The following is a 16822-nucleotide window of genomic DNA, read 5'->3' on the forward strand; positions in this document are numbered from 1 at the left end:
CTAAGGATACTTCCAGCTTTAGGGAGGCTAAGCAGCATGCTGATGGTAAGATTAGGTTTCAGGTTTAGGTAGACTAACATTTTAAATTAATAAGAAAGAAAAAAAAAGGGGGGGGGGAAGAAAAGTAAAAGGTAAAACCCTGAACTGACAAAGAAAACTACTTTGCTATGAAATGTTGTTCCAAGCCAAAAAATTAAAAAAAAAGGATATTCTGGGCAACCTTTCTAAATTTACAAAATGTTTAGTTCACAGCAGGTTTCACTTTGGACTTGAACAATCTGTAAATATTTACATAAAATTTAAAGATGGGCCAGGAGTAGGTCACACACTCTCACTGACAAAACAGGAGCGATTTTCTATGATTCCCAGGGTCTTGGTGCTGCTTTGCGTAATGTAGCTCTAGCTGTGCCAGAAGTTTATGCCCTTTTCCCCCAAAATGCAAATTTTTACAACCAGCCTTGGCTTCTGATCCTCCAGTGCCTCTGCTAGGGTCCTGTGTCACTGGAACTTCTGTAACATCCAGTTAGTAAGAGAGGAACAGGAAGGTAGATGCAGTGTCTGCTGTATAAATGCAGGTTTTGGCAAATATGTTGCATCTGGTACTGTTCTATGTTCCTTGTCCATGAGAGTAGGAGCCGTGTCCTCTGTTTAATATGGTTCCTGTGCACACCTAGTCATTGACTCAGGGCTAGACTGTACATACAGGATGGGGAATAACCTTTAGATAGTCCAGAAAACACATACAGCATTCAGGTGAAATTCTTTACAACATAAAATGAGAAAATTCCTCTTCTGCAGAATGGGCACAATGCCTACTTCCCAAGGTTGCTTTGAGGAGTCATCGAGGCAAGTACAGAGAAAGTAGTTAACACTGTTCCTGGCACATATTGAGCCTTCAATAAATCACAACTATTATTTTAGTTGGGTGTTCTCAAATGTCAAATTCTCATGTAGGTCCTCAGGCATTTAATAGCCATGTTACCCCATCTGGTCAATAACACCTAAGAAGATGACAGGTTATTCAAAAGGAATGGATTATTTACCTTCAGAGGATTGCCATGGCACCCATGATATTAAGTATGTGGCTCTTCATGTTGCATTCTCCATCAGAAAGAAAGTTATGAATCCCTGAGTGGGACTCAGTTTTGATTTCAAGTTTTGTTTTTCTTATATATTTCAATTTTCTGGATAGCTACAGACATTTACTTGGTGGAGACTCATAAATCATCTACTATGTGCCAGGCCTTTAGAAAACAGCCAAATACAGCAATATTAAACAATAAGAAGTTTTAGCCCATTCAGTGGCAGAAGAAAGGTTACCTAAAAGAAAGGCAGAAGAAAGGCCAGCTCTAGCTATTGCATACATCCTCATCCAGCATTTAAAAAATTTTTGAGGGGCGCCTGGGTGGCTCAGTCGGTTGAGTGTCTGACTTCGGTTCAGGTCATGATCTCGTGGTCTGTGAGTTCGAGCCCCACATCAAGTTCTATGCTGACAGCTCAGAGCCTGGACCCTGCTTGGGATTCTGTGTCTCCCTTTCTCTCTGCTCCTCCCCCACTCAAGCTCTGTCTCTCTCTCTCTCTCTCTCAAAAATGAATAAACATTAAAAAAAATTAAAAAGTTTTTTTTGAACTAGTATTTTAAACTTAGAGCTTCCACATAAAAATGCAGATATCCTGCTTCTCTTGGATAAACCAGGCGACATCGTTAACACAAAGCCAGTATTCCCACCTATTCCTGTGTGGCAACAGTCAACAAGAAGCTAAGACAAAGTAGTGGTTGCCCTTCCCTACTATGCCCCCCTCCTCACCAGGAGAGTGAAAAATGAAAATGAAGGGCCCCGAATTCAAGAATTATTAACAATTTCAAGATGATTAACAACAGATGATTCAACCAAGTGTGAGATCCTTCTGAGCAGGGGGGGAAGGGTACAACAGAGCACACACATGCCCACGAAGCTGGTCTTGCACCACACCCCCTCAGCAAAACAGGAAGGGTATTTATTTCTCTAAGTAATTCTGTGATTCATTCAGTAATGAAGCCAGCATTAACAACAAGCCAGCTACCATACCCCCCCCCAAACCTGAGGCTCAAAAAGTAGGGGAGTGAAGCCCAGCACACTGAGCTAGAGAGCCTCTAGGATCTCTCTCCACCCTTGTTAAGGCTGGATCCATACCAGAGATACTAAGCGTGAGTTAATCCAAATAAAATTAAACTGCTCCCAACGATATAGATTGGTCTGAGCCCTATTGTTGGCATCACAGGAGCCCCGATCAACCATTCTGAGGAACAGCTCACAAGCGCTAATGAGTAAGTCCCGTTGGCTGTGCAGACAGTGGGCCCAGAAGTGAAGGGCCGGCCTAGGAGAGATTTGAACATGAACCTGACCATCTGGCTCTCCGTGACTCACTTTGATCACAAAATGAATTGCAACAAATTGAAGAGCACATGGCTAGAGTTAATTGTCTCATCTGTAATCTGAACCCACTTTTAAGCAGTTGTTATTACCGTCTATCAGGTGGAAACGTTTCCTACCATCACTGCAAAGTGCATTTTCTGATGAACTGTAATGGATCATTAAATTCCATATCTGAATAACAATACTTTGCACTTATGCAGTGCCTTTCATCCAGGGATTTCAAGGCAGTTTGCAAATAATTAAGCCCCTCATACAGCAGCCAGCCAGAGGTGAGTGACTGGAAAGAACTTGCCTGAAGATACTGAGTCAAAGGCATGATTCAATAGAAAGGGAATAAATGGCTTCCTCCCAGGCATTAGCAATACTGAAAAGTGAACTGGGGTGGGGTGGGGGTGGGGGGGTTGTTCTGATGACCCCCCTCCCTTTCTGCCTAACCCCCTCTTCTCTATGGCAGATCCTCACATGCAACCTACAAGGAACAGAAAAATAACTAACAAGGGTATTATAATTTAGCTATGAGTTCAGACACACACATGCATGAAGAGAATGTTTTCCCATATAATCCTGGCATATACAAACGTGAGTCATTTCAATGTCCAAACGTGGACATTTCAATCCACCTGCAGAAGCAACAGATACCAGAGGAATTAACTCAACACACTTATGATTACCAAATGTCAAACCCAAAGCCTTCCAAAACGCAAAATGAAAATATTGCCCTGCACAAATTAGACTGTGTTCTAACAAAAGTACTTTTTATTCCATGGTTGTGTATTCCATTTTGGGGACCCGCCCCCCACTTTGAATGACATTCAAGTTTCAGGAACAGCAAATAGGACAGAATTGGGCAATCAATGCATTCTCTAAACCAGAACGCTACAAGGGAAAAACATTTCAGTCACCACAACTTTTGTGGTGAAATTATAAACTCCTGAAAAACTGAATTTATAATGGAAATGCTGACAGACCTTTCACTGGAGCAGTCTGAGTGCAACACTGTAATTTAGCAATCTCTCTTACAGACTAAAGACTAATTCTAACAAGATGTCATTTTGACTCACGTTTATTACTACCTGCAAGAATGAAAAATGCCATTTACTCGGGAGCTGCCGGAGAACCGGGGTGGGGCAATCTCACATTTTAAGCAAGACGCCCGTTGCCTTACCAAAATAGCCCTCTCCACGGAAAGAGTGGCAGCCTTTCACGCTCAGCTTCCTTCATGTCAGCCAGAGCCTTCGCAGCTCGACATGCCTTTCCTACATGTTACATTTTAATGATCTGAGAAAACCGTTATCGGAGTTAACATCTCTAATTTTACTCTAAACAGACAAAAGCAAAATATCTCATTAGGCATCATCTCCGCCAAGGTTCCCACTAGGCAGAAAAGGATTTTTATCTAAAGTAATTACCCTTTTTAGTTAAACACACGCAACAGATGAAATTTACACACAGTGCGACTACAGCACTAGACAGCAAAGGTGGAAACCAAGGAACGCCGCGTCTCGCTACCCGCAGATCCGCGGGGAGTCTGCGGCGCAGTAGGGGGTGGGGCGCCCTCGTCCCTCCCATTTCTCGGGGGCCACGGGTCGCAGCGACCACGGTCACCGGGCGCGAGAGCTGCGAGGCGCGCCTTCTCCGGCCACAGACAAAACCATCGGGACAGCGCCCACACTGGAACTTCCCCCAAGTTGTTAAACTCGCCTACACGCGAGAAGGTGCTGAGGATACTCCGCACGTCCACAACCCCCGAAGCCAGGGGTGCGCGGCCCCTTTCACGTGCATACACTCGGCCCTGCCCGCTTCCTCCCACGGTTCGAGTTCCTGCAAATTCTCGGCCAGATCGAAGTGGACGAGATGCTCACTCGAGTCCCCTCTCGCGGGCAACTGGGGTAGTCCATGAGCGCCGCCCGCCGCCCTCTCCAACGCCACTGGGCTACTAAGCACCCACCCGTGAGAGGAGTACGAAGCGATCACAGGGAGACTCGGCATGGGGAGGTGGGGAGGTGTCCCCTGGATAAACTCCTCTCCTAGGTGAAGCTTGGAAACTGAAGTGTGGGGAGGAAAAAGAGGGTGTGTGTGCGTTGCACTTTGATTTCATGTAGAATCTTGGGGAGGGGGAGGTATAAGGTTTCTGTCTCTGAAGGCACGAGCCCCTCGGTTCAAGCTCCCAGGGACGCATTCCCGTAACGCGGTCACTGGATAGGAGGGATTCCACCCAGCGCGCTTCCCTTGGTCTGCGCTGCGAGTCTCCCAGCTTGCCTCTTCCCGGGACCCTAAACTTGGGCTTTGATGCCGCGCCAGTCGCGGAGGTCTCAGCTACCCAGCGGCATCTGACAGCTGAGCGCGAAGGCGCGGTGGCCGCAGTCCCCGCGGAGCAGCCCCAGGCGCGGACGCCGCCGGCAACTAGGAGGCCGCCGGGCCTGGCGCGGGGATCGCGGGCTGGGGGCCGAGAGCAGGGCCGTGGGTCTGACAGCTGCTCCGGCTTGCGCGGACGCGCGCCTCCCTCCAGCCCGCCCTCCCCACGCCTGACTTATTACCCTCTGCTCCTCCTCCCCCTGCTGTTCCAAAACACCCGTCGACGCGAGCAAAATACAATGCCGCCTCGCCTGCCGTAAACAGCCTGGCGAGAGAGCTCACATTCGCCGCGCCGCGTCCGCCGGCTCGGCTCCCACCCCCTTCCCGTTCCTAGAAAATGCCATAAAAGCGGGCAGGGCGCTCGACGGGCGGCTGCGCGCCGGGCGGCCGGGCTCCCTTCCCGCGTCGCTTCCCCACGCCTCCCCGCCTGCCCCGCGCACCCGCTCCCTCCCCCCGTTAACTTGCCCCGCCGCCCCACCCGGTGCCGGGCCCGGGACCCAGGGCCGGGGACTCACCTCGCCAGAGAACTTTGCGTCCTTTTTCGCCTCCTCTTCCCAGTGTCTTCCCAGCCTGCAGCCCCCTCTCGGGAGCTGGCGCGGTGGGCGGTTCGGGGGTCACTGAAAGCTCTCGGAGAAGACGCGCATCACATGGCAGCTCGTTCCCAGCCCCCCGAGTGTACCGGGTAGGGGGAGGGGAAGGGTCGAGGGGAGGCCGGAGAGAAAGCAAGAGCCCGGCGGCCGCGGGAACAGGCAGGCGGGGTGGAGAGGGCGGCGGCGGGCGCTCACGTTAGCGCTGCTGCGACCGCAGCCCGGGTGTGCACGGTCGCTGCTGCTGCTGCTGCTGAGGCGGCGGCGGCTCGGCGCTGTTTGCTCCGCGCCGCGCGGCTCGCGCTCTCCCCGGAACGCCCACACTCTCAATCGCTACATTGTTGACATTCGGCGCTGACGTCACCCGCTCCCCATTCACAATAACTTTACGGGAGCCGGGCAGCGCACCTCCCCGGCCGCTGGGGCGCCGTACGCCTGGCGACTAGCGTAAGCCGCTCCGCGAATGGCGCTCCGGGGGCTAGGGTGGGGGGCGAGGGGCGGGGGCGGGCGCGCGCGCTCGGCCCGCTCGCGGGAGGGGGCGCGCCTCAGCAGCCGCTGCACTCCCCGCTTTGTGCAGCCGCGCGGTGGGGAGAGCCCCGTGCTCCCGGCCGGACTGAGCGCCTGGCCGGGTCCGGCCTTGTTCGAGACTCGCAAGGCCTTGAAAGGCAAGGGTTGGGGGCTTGTGGGGGGGAGGGGAGTGGTGAGGGCTGGTATGGCACGTGGGGAGGGGTGCAGAGCCCAGGGCCCTGCCCCCAGGAAGAGGAGCCAGACGTGGAGACCTGGGATTCCTGGGTTGTCTAGCGTATCCCAGGAGGGGAGGGAAAAGATGTTCCACGGGCCCCCACCAAGCTAACCTGGCCCCCTCATGAGTGGGGGTGGGGCGAGGAAGAGTAGTTTCCGACCCAACAGCGATTGAATCCTTCACCCGAGGGCCTGGGCCCGTCCCACTGAGCGAGTCTATAGCCCCCACGACTTGGTTTTGGAAGGGGCGAGAGCAATTGCTAAGTGTAAATGGAAAGCCTCGCTTTCAGCTTCAGCCCCAACTCCTCCTGGGTTTCAGCCTCTCCCCTGCCTCTTACTCCGGAGGCTGCCAGGGTGTTGCTGCTGTACTTTAAGGCCATCGTGTGGCTGCCCTGTCAGAAGAAAGCTTGATGGTGGTGAGGATTTTACAGAAAGTAATTAGGACTTAGAGTGAACGAACATTTGCAATAAAAGAAGGTTGTGTTAGTGCAGTGCTGGTGCCTGCAACTTTACCCCTGCCAAGGCCAAGAAATTCTGCCACGTTTCCCCGAACACCTATAACTTGGCCCCCTTGTGTACAGGCAGTATTCCATATTATTACATGTGGTGCTGATTTTTAATGAATATTATAAAACTTTGGCTCGCTCTACTGAGAGAAGGATCATAAATCCCCCCCTGTAAAATGGGCACTGGCATATGCTGAGGAAGCAGTGAAGCATGGCCCTGGGAGTCTTGTGATACCAGCCAAAGTGTTACTCTGAACCACCTTCGATTGAGGGCAGAGTTTTAAAAGGCCCTCATTTTGACCGTCTGTGTGGAAAGCTAAGAGATGGACCAAAGGAAGCTCAAAAGGCCAGGCTAATTTTTCTAACAGCATTGCAGAGCCTCTCATGTAGGTCTAGAACCACACGGGGAGTTTTTCTCTGCTAGCCTTTATGGTTTTCAGACGAAGAGAAGCCTAAGAGCTAGGAGCAGTTCTCAGTCTCCTGACTTTGGGTCTGGTGCCTCTTTTGATAAAACACCCTGCTTCTTGAGGTCCCTACCTGGTCTTCTGGCAAGGACAGAAAATACTGAGCTCTGATCTGCCCTGGCAGGGCCAGTCCTTAGTCTTGTGGATGGTGATGTTTCTGCATTCCTCATTCCTGTAAGTGTATGAGTGTCAATGTGATAACTTTGTGCATTTTAATAGCACCAGCAAATTTTTTTCTAGAGCCAGGCTTGAGAAGATCCTTGTGAAGGTCATGCAAATTCATTTCTTTTCAAGCAGGCCATGGCTGCCGGCTGTGATGTGGAGGAGGGGAGGAGAGGGATGTTGCTGGAAGTTGATCTTGCCACCTTGCTTCTAGTCCCAGAGGGTACAACAAAGGCTATTAGGTCATTTCAATTAGTCTACCTGCCAAAGACTCACACTGGAGTTTTCTTAGTTAGAAATTCTCATGTATGAGATAGGACAGCAATTCAAGATGAAAAAAACCAAATGAAACTGTGATAGGTTGTATTACCTAGTCATTCAAAATGATTAAATTCGAACTAGTTGACCTCTATAGTCATGTCCAGTACCGAAATCATGTGCCTCTGTGGCAATGAATAAGACAAAACCATTGCCTTGGAGGTGCTTGAAGCCTAGTAAGGAGTTAGTTATTTCCTTTTGAATAGTTAGAAGTAGGTTACTTGAATTAAAGCCTAAGAAACATATTCAGAATTGTACGAAATTAGTACTGGACACTCTTTTAACAGTACTGCCTCAGAGATTAGTCCATGGACGGCTTTAGCACCCTTATAGTGAATGTTTGCTGCCATTCCGTGAGTTTATGGTTCTGTTCTGGACGCTTCAGGCATTTACAATGTGAAACAGATGCAGGTTTTTCCTTCTGTATATTCATGATAGTAACTGGAATAGAGGTCAATTTATTTCCCATGTATGCAACATTCAACCTTTTCTGATACACTTTTTTTTCTGTATAATTACATGTGTGCACTGATCCAGAATATGGACTTCATCTGTGATACATTTCTAAGCAGGATATGATTTCCAGGGATAATAGCTTTGTACCATATTATTGAAGTCAGTGAACATTATTTCTGTAAATCTCCCTGATTTTATAAAATAAGATAGGAAAAATTATTCAGGAAACAAACAAAAAAAATGAGCAAAGACATACAAGAAGAAAGAATTGAGCAGTTCACAAGTTTTTCATTTTCTTGCTCTCCAGCACCCTATTAGAGGATCTGATGGTGCTGAGAAGATATAACGGTTTTCTTTAGGCAGAACAGTAGGCAGATTTTTAAATGTGATACCTTGAATAAGATATAGCAGTACAAAGTTAATGTCCAGTGGGAGAGAACAGAGTAAGATGTTTAGAGGGGGAGAATGCCAAAGCCAGGAGGAACCAATGTGGTGAAGGAAGTTCTGTTGAGAAGAAACTGAGTTCTACTTGTTGGGCAAATTCCTGAGAATTATGACTAAGGTTTATTATTTCAAAGTCAGATGTTTGAAAGTGTATCTAACCCATAAAACTTCAGCACAGCTGAAACACTGCACAGATGACACTTGTGAGAACTGGTGAAATTTGAATAGCTTTGGTAATCTGTTCAACAATTTTTGAGCCACCTATTTTGTGGCGGGCACTGTTCTACAAGCTGAGAAGTTGAATTCTTATTCTAGTGGTGAGATGGGGATGGGAGAGGGAGACAGACAATGAGCCTCTGTGTGTGTGTGTGTGTGTGTGTGTGTGTGTGTGTGTGTGTATGATATATAATATGCAAATATATAACTATATTCAATAATATATAGTCAGTATTATATAATATCAAATTATGTTATAATATCTGGGGGTGAAGAGTGTTGTGAGAGCAAATAGAGTAGGTAAAGGAGTTCAGGAGTGGTGGTTGGGTCAAGGAAGGCATTCCTGATGAGGGGACATTTGAGCAGAGATATAAATGAAGTGAGGGGGCAAGCTCTGAAGCATTCTTGGGGAAAAGCTTTTCAGATATGGAGAAGAGCAAATGGAAGGGCCCTGAGGTTGAGTGGACTTGGCATCCTCCAGGGATAGCAAAGAGGCCAGGAATGCCTGATACAGAGGAATAGGAAGGAAAATAGCAGGAGATGATGCCAGAGGGATAGCCAGCAGGGTTATAGTTTGGTAAAATGAGAAGACATTTTTAGGGGTTTCTGCAGAGAAAGGACATGACTGGCCTCAACTCCTAAAAGATCATTCTGTTTGTAAAGTAGAAGGGGAGGACAAGTGTGGAAGCAGAGACTACGAGGAAGCTATTGAGATGGGCTAAGAGAAAGGTGATGTTAATTTGGACTACAGTGGTAACTGTAAATGGGATTCTAGATATATTCAGAGTAAGCCAAACAGGACTTATTGATGATTCAATTGCAGGATGGGAGAGAAAGAGGACTCAAAGAAAATTCTGGATTTGGGCATGAACACCTGGTTAATGGAGACTCATTTAGTGAGATAGGAAAATCTATAGGGGGAACAGGTATGGAGGGAAAGCTCAAGTGTTTGGGTTTGGATTTAGTACATTAAAAACATTTTTTTAATGTTTGTATTTATTTTGGGGAAAGAAAAAGAGACAGAGCATGAGCAGGAGATGGGCAGAGAGAGAGGGAGACACAAAATCTGAAGCAGGCTCCAGGCTCTGAGCTATCAGCAGAGAGTACAATGTGGGGCTTGAACTCATGAACCATGAGATCATGACCTGAGCCAAAGTTGGATGCTTCACTGACTGAGCCACCCAGGCACCCCTGGATTTAGTACATTTTAGGTGCTCATCAGACATCTATGTGGAAAAGTTGACTAGGCAATAAGACATGAGAGCCTAGCCTTCAGGAGAGAGGTCTGGACTAGAGATAGAAATCTGTGTATCATCAGCGTCGAGAATCTGGGAACGTGGGTGGAGAAGAGAAGAGGTCTAAGAATTAAGACCTGGGGCACTCCCAACATTTAGAGATCAGTGAATGAAGATGAAGAAGATCTGGCCGATGTGACTGAGAAACAGCAGCCAATGAGGGAAAGGAGAGAGAAATAGAGCCAAATGAAAGACAATGTTTTGAGAATGAGGGAGTAATCAGTTATGCCAATGCTGCTGATGGGTCAAATAAGATGAGAACCTATCATTGACTTTTCAACTTGGTACCCTGGAGGTTATTGGTGTCTTTGACAGAGGGGAGTGCTGGGGACTACCCTTGGCTGGAGTGGATTGGAGAGAGAGTGCAAGGAGAGTAAGTAGAGGCAGTGGATATGGACCACACTCCTTGGAGGAGCTAGACTGGGAAAGTAAAGATGGGGAAATGGGTACGGTCTATGGGAGAGACAAGAGAGCTCATTGGAGGGAATAATCCAGGCAAGAGGGGAAACAGTTAATGCACAGAGAGAGGGGATAACTTCTAGAGGGAAGTTCTTGAGTCGGGTAGAGCCCGTTCATTACTATCAATAGGAGAGAAGGCAGCTCAGATAGGGGTGTGTGGGGAGGCTGGACTCTGGTGGTGGGCTATCCCTGTCTGAGTGATTCTGTCCTTGATTCTGAGTGGACTCAGAAGCCAGATGATCAACTAATGGTGGAAGAGGGAAAAGTGTGGAAGGGGAGGAAAGAGGAGAGGGGTGGTCAAGTGCAAGGCAATACAGCAGGATTGCTGGGCAGCACAGAGGAAGTTTGAGGGCCACCACGGGAATATAGACATAACACTGTCAGGAAGAGTTATTTCTCATTGTACAAAATCTCATACAAATTTTGAAAAATAATCAGTGTATTCCAAACTAGAAATCACTGTAATTTTCCAGAGTAAGATCACGCAAAAATTTTACTCTAGTTACCATGAAAATTTGGCTGGCAGCCTTTTTTCTTTGTAACCACCCATCCCTCTTGTTTGTCCCATCTTTATCTCCCCCAAAGATCACCTCAGTTCCTAAGAAGGACTTTGGAAATAGTCCCTAAGAGGAAAGGATGTTCTTACATCATTATCTATAGTGACTAGCCCAAGATCTGCTTCTACAATAAAGAGTTGAGGCAACTACTATCTAAAAATTTAAGTGACATAAAGCAATTCTTTAACATGCATATCTGTTGTGCTGATGAGAGATGAAAAATTGGAAAACATTGTATTCTATCCTCAAGGAACTTAAAAAAGTCTAGACAAGTAGTCGAAACTGATATAAATTAAACAATTGACTATATGATGATTTTATAGTTAATTTTATTATTTATTGTATTACTTATTAATAATACTTAAAATTATTTACAGAGAAATTTTCTTTATGGCATTTATACTAATGAAAAAGAAGAAAATACAGAAAGATTTTTTAATAAATGATAGCAAAAACAAAATAGAGAATTTTAAATGCCTTACAGCAGAGAATTTGCTAAATAATTTGTGGTTCATATATAAAATGGAGTACCACAGATTCATCAAAAATTATGTTGAAAAAGGATGTATATTGGCATTTTAGTGTTTTGTTAGTACATTTTAAAAACAACTTGCAAAACATTATGATTCCAGAAGTGGAAAAACTAAGCCTGAATAGAAAAAAGTCTGGAAGGATATACATAGTATTAAAGTGGTTTTCTCAAGATGAAGAGCTTATGAGTGGTTTTTCTTTGTGCCTAACTGGTTTTTAAAAACTTTTTCTCTTAATATAAATGTATTAGTTCTCTAATAAAGAAAGCCAATAAAAGTTATAAAATTCAAGACATGTGTAATTAAATTCTAATAAGAACTTAAGTGTTGTAGGTGTTAAGAGGGGAAAAAAAATTTATGAGGGCTTGAGCAGCCAGGAAAGGTTTCACAGAGAAGGTGGAATTTGAGTTGAATGTCAAGGCTAGGAAGGATCAGAGAGGAGAAAATGTGGTGGGCCATTCAACACAACTTTGCTCAAAGAAACTTGAAGAAATTTTGCTGTAGACAGAAGTAATCTGACAATTTTAGAATTACTGTGAAAAGAAAGTCTTGATGATTTTATTCTAACAAAAATGAAGTTGAAATTGAATTGTTTTTCTCATCCCACCTAATGATTTTTTGAGGGGCACAGAATTGAGTTCACTAGCTCTATAGCAATTTCCTCATACAATATATGACCCTACTTACCATTTCTAATCTATTAAAAAAAAAACCCACCTGTTTATGTGATAGAATTACACAAGGGCATCCAACCTGAACACTGGTAACAGTCCTGTCCCCATGGGTATGCATCAGGCACAGTGCCTCTGTGAGTGGCAGAGACTGGGGCCTCATCCGTCTCTTCTTTTTCCCAAGATGCTTCCTACATAGATCTCCCACTGCACCACACACTGAGAAGCTCAGTTCAGTGTGTTTCAGGTGGTAGGTGTGTGTGGAAACCCAATGACTCATGCTTAGACTTGATTCAGGCCTTTGGTGATCTTGCAGACGGATGAAAACATGGAGGCGTGCTGTGTTCCAGTTTCACTTCATCACCCTCTGGATTTACAGCTCTGCCCAGTTCTGTCGTCATTACAGGCAAGATCCTCTTGGTAGGTTTCCTCCATCCTCAATTTTCTGAAGCTGAAAAGAGCTGTGTCAGGGAGGGGGGTTGGTATATAATGTGTCTCAGGATTTGTGCAGGGCCATGATTCAGAGAAAAGGACCTGTAGTCCCAGATTTGATGACCAATTCATGCTACCCAAAGCGGGTGCTGAATCGGAATGCTTATTAATTTATTATAACCACTAGTGGGTTATTTGCGGGGTAGCATACTTCATTCTGGAGAGAGCTAAATGAACACCAATTTTTTTTTCTCTCAAAGTTTTCTTTTTCAAATTCAGTGATAGATTAAATGTGTATCTTCATTTCTGATCTCAGCTCTGCTGCTTACTGCCTCACCTGTGGGCTCATTTCAATCATGGGAGAAGCATTTGAAAAGTAACTTGTCTTGAATTTCAAACTTTTGGAAAAGTTGCCAGAGTAATACACAGAACTCCCATATCACCCTCACCCAGATACCCCAATTGTTAATATTTTAACACATTTGTGTTCTCTCTTTCTTCTGTCTATATATACTACTTACACCATCATCATTATTCTTATTCTGAATATTTAAAAGAAAGTTTTCAACAGGACGTTCATCAACCCCTGAATGCTTCAGAACGTATTTTCAAAAGGTAGCGACACTGTCCTACATAATCACAATATAGCAACCAAATCAGGAAGTTAGCATTGATCAGAGACCCAATTCAAATCTCACCAACAGTCCCAACAATATCTCTGTTTGCTTTCTGGCCTGAGATCTCGTTCAGGATCACGGGTGACACTTAGTTGTCATATCTCTTCAGTCTCCTTCCACCTGGGGCAGCTCCCTGCAGATGTCTCCTCAGCTCCCAGCCTCACCACTGGCTTCAGGGGAAGGGAAAGAAAGCGGGAAAGGAAACATGGCAATCTCTCTCTTGACTGTTACTTGATTCAAAGTGTTGGTGCTAAATTTATTGAGGATTCATTAAGGATTTGTGCAATCTTTGTAAGTTATGTCTCCAAAAAGGGGGGAGGGCAGAAATAACCAGGCAAAAACAAGCGCTTGTACTTAGTCAATAATTAATAAAAAGCATCCCAAGTAAATGAAGATCCCTCACCTCACAAGGACTTTGCATATACTGTTTTCTTTGCCTCTTTTCTTCCCCAGAAAATTCGTATCTTACTCACCTTGCTCTCCACTAAGTGAAGCTTCCCTCACCACTCCCCAGGTCAGATCCACTTTAAATGAACCTTGGGCCTAAATCCTTTGCAGCATTCGTAGCAATTATATTCCCCTCTCCTTTTTAAATTTATTTAAAAAAAAAAAAAAAAAAGAGGTTAGAGTGGGAGAGAGCCAAAGCATAAGAGACTGTTAAAAACTGAGAACAAACTGAGGGTTGATGGGGGGTGGGAGGGAGGGGAGGGTGGGTGATGGGTATTGAGGAGGACACCTTTTGGGATGAGCACTGGGTGTTGTATGGAAACCAATTTGTCAGTAAATTTCATATATATAAAAAAAATAAAAAAAAAAAAAAATAAATAAAAAGTATAGTATAATACACACCGCATACAATTTACCATCGTAACCATTTTTTAGGTGTGCAGTTCAGTAGTGTTAAGTATGTTCTCATTGTTGTGCAGCCCATCTCCAGAACCCTTTTCATCTTGTAAAATGGAAACTCTAGACCCATTGCACAGTGGCTCCCCAATCTCCCTTACTTTCAGCTTCTGGCAGTCACTCTTCTACTTTCTGTCTCTATGAATTTGACTATTCTAGGTACCAGTTTTTCCACATCCTTACCAACACTTATTTTTGTTTCTGTGTTTTGATAGTAGCCATCCTGATGGGTGTGAGGTGGTAACTCATTGCGGTTTTGATTTGCATTTCCCTAATGATTACTGATGCTGAGCACTTTTTTCACGTACTTGTTGGCATTTGTATATCTTTTTTTGGAGAAATGTCTATTCAAGTCCTTTGCCCACTTTTTTTGATCAGGTTATTTGGGGTTTTTTGTTGTTGTTGTTGTTGAGTTGTAGTTCTTTATATATTCTGGATATTAACCCCTTATCATATACATGATTTGCAAATATTTTCTCCCATTCTGTACGTTTCTTTTTCACTCTGTTGATTATGTCCTTTGGTGCACAAAAGTTTTAAATTTTAATGTAGTCCAATGTATCTATTTTTTAAAAACTTTTGTTACTTGTGCTGCTAGTGTCATATCCAGGATATCATTGCCAAATTCAATGTCAAGGAGCTTTCCTCTATGTTTTCTTCTAAGAGTTTTGTAGTTCTACCCGTCATGTTTAGGTCTTTAATCAATTTTGAATTAATTTTTATATATGGTGTAAGGTAAGCATTCAACATCATTCTTTTGCACGTGGATATCCAGTTTTCCTCACTATTTATTAAAAAGACTGTTGTGTCCCCATTGACTTCCGTTGACATCCTTGTCAAGAATCATTTGATCATATATAGAAGGGTTCATTTCTGGGCTCTCTATTTTATTCCATTGGTCTATATGTCTGTCTTCATGATAGTACAACATTGTTTCAGTTACTGTAGCTCTGTAGTTACTTTTGAAATCAGGAAGTGTGAGACCTCCAACTTTGTTCTTCTTTCTCAAGATTGTTTTGGCTCTGCAGGGTTCCTTGAGATTCTGTATGAATTTTAGGATGGACTTTTCTATTTCTGCAAAAAATACCATTGGGTTTTTGATAGGAATTGAATTAAATCTGTAGATCACTTTAAGTAGTATTGATATCTTAACAATATTAAGTCTTTCAATCTGTGAACATAGAATGCTTTGCCATTTATTTGTGTACTCTTTAATTTCAGCAACATTTTATAGTTTTCAAGTGTAGAAGTCTTTGCCTCCTTGGCTAAGCTTATTTCTAAGTATTTTATTCTTTTGGTGATATTGTAAATAGAATTGTCTTCTTCATTTCCTTTTCGGATTGTTCATTTATTTTTTCTTTTTTGAGTGGAATGGTTTGTTCAACTTTTATCTCTTTTTCTGTGCTGGAAGCTTCAGAAATGTAGAAGCAGTGTCTGGTTTTGCCCACAGTTGTACCACAAGCCCTTTGCATAGCAGTAGTCACTAAGTACATGTTCAATAAGTACTTACTAAATTTTTCTAATAGTGTCAGGCTGATTCAGTAGATTGTTTATTTTTATATGTAAATGAAGAATATACTGATGCTGAACCATTACTTTGACTGTCTTTTCAATCCTCCCTTAAAAAAAAAACTAATAATTACTTAGTGCTTACCATATGCTAAGGGTCTTTTTATGTGTTACTTTATTTCTCGTAGCAATTCAGTAAGGTAGGCATAGAGTCAGAATATACTTTGTTGAGAGTCTGAGTTCTGGAGCCAGACTTCCTTTGAATCTGATTCTGTCACTTGCAAGCTGTGTGACTTTAGACAAATTACTTCATCTCTCTGTGCCTCAGATTCCTATAATATGGGATTCCTGAAGTGCATACTTCTTTGGTTTGTTGTGCATATTAATTAAGATATTGTATGTCATTTGCTTAGCACATAGCTACATCATAGCAATCATTATCTCAACTTTGCAAATATAGGAACTGAGGTTTTAAAGAGGATAAGCTGCCCATGATTACACCTAGGCAGTCTAGAATCCCTAATTACTTAAACCCTGCACTAAAGTGCCTCTTATGTACACTGTTTTCCCCTATATCTGAGAATAGGCAGTAAGGAAAGTCGTAAGTCCCTGAGGGATAAAATGTTTGAGGAATTTGCAAGAAATAGAACCTCCCAGGATGCCAGATTAGATGTGCCAGGAAGGCTCTTTTGTTCTTCAGAATTTCAGTTGGAACTCCTGGGGAGGCTCAGGGTGTCCTGAAGGGAAATCTGCCTCCAAAGATCAGAAGTCTTCACTCAGTAGATCAAGTTCTGTCAATGGACCTACAGTGCAACGAGCCAGATGGCCAGCATGGCTCAGGTGGACCCATAGAAGAGTGAGGAGGTCTTTAGGGAAGGGGAGGGAGACTATTCCATGAGTGAAGAGGAGACTGGAGTCTGGCTCATCTTCCCTGCGTGCACAGACCACTGTCATCACAGGCACACCACCCTCATCTTTGCCCTGTTCCCAGTGATTCCAAAGCTTTGGAGAAAGGGAAGTGGTCTTGCCCTTCAGAAAAGACTGGGACCCTAGTCCCAGACCCCCAGGGGAAACAGTGATCATTACAATAGTCACATTCTCAGTAGATTTACACATCCATGGC

At 44.3% G+C, this 16822-nt stretch overlaps 1 protein-coding gene across 2 annotated transcripts in view; it reads right to left on the bottom strand.

Moving 5' to 3' along the window:
- BACH2 (BTB domain and CNC homolog 2) overlaps positions 1 to 5625 on the bottom strand; it is a 356180-nt gene extending 350555 nt beyond the window's left edge. For both annotated transcript variants that reach the window (XM_030315974.1, XM_032593219.1), the window contains exon 1: positions 5288 to 5625. The gene's annotated coding sequence lies outside the window, so the exon portion shown is untranslated. The remainder of the gene's footprint in view (positions 1 to 5287) is intronic.
- Positions 5626 to 16822: the final 11197 nt, after the last annotated feature.

Source organism: Lynx canadensis, chromosome B2, assembly GCF_007474595.2.
Source record: "Lynx canadensis isolate LIC74 chromosome B2, mLynCan4.pri.v2, whole genome shotgun sequence".
Lineage (NCBI taxonomy): Eukaryota > Metazoa > Chordata > Mammalia > Carnivora > Felidae > Lynx > Lynx canadensis.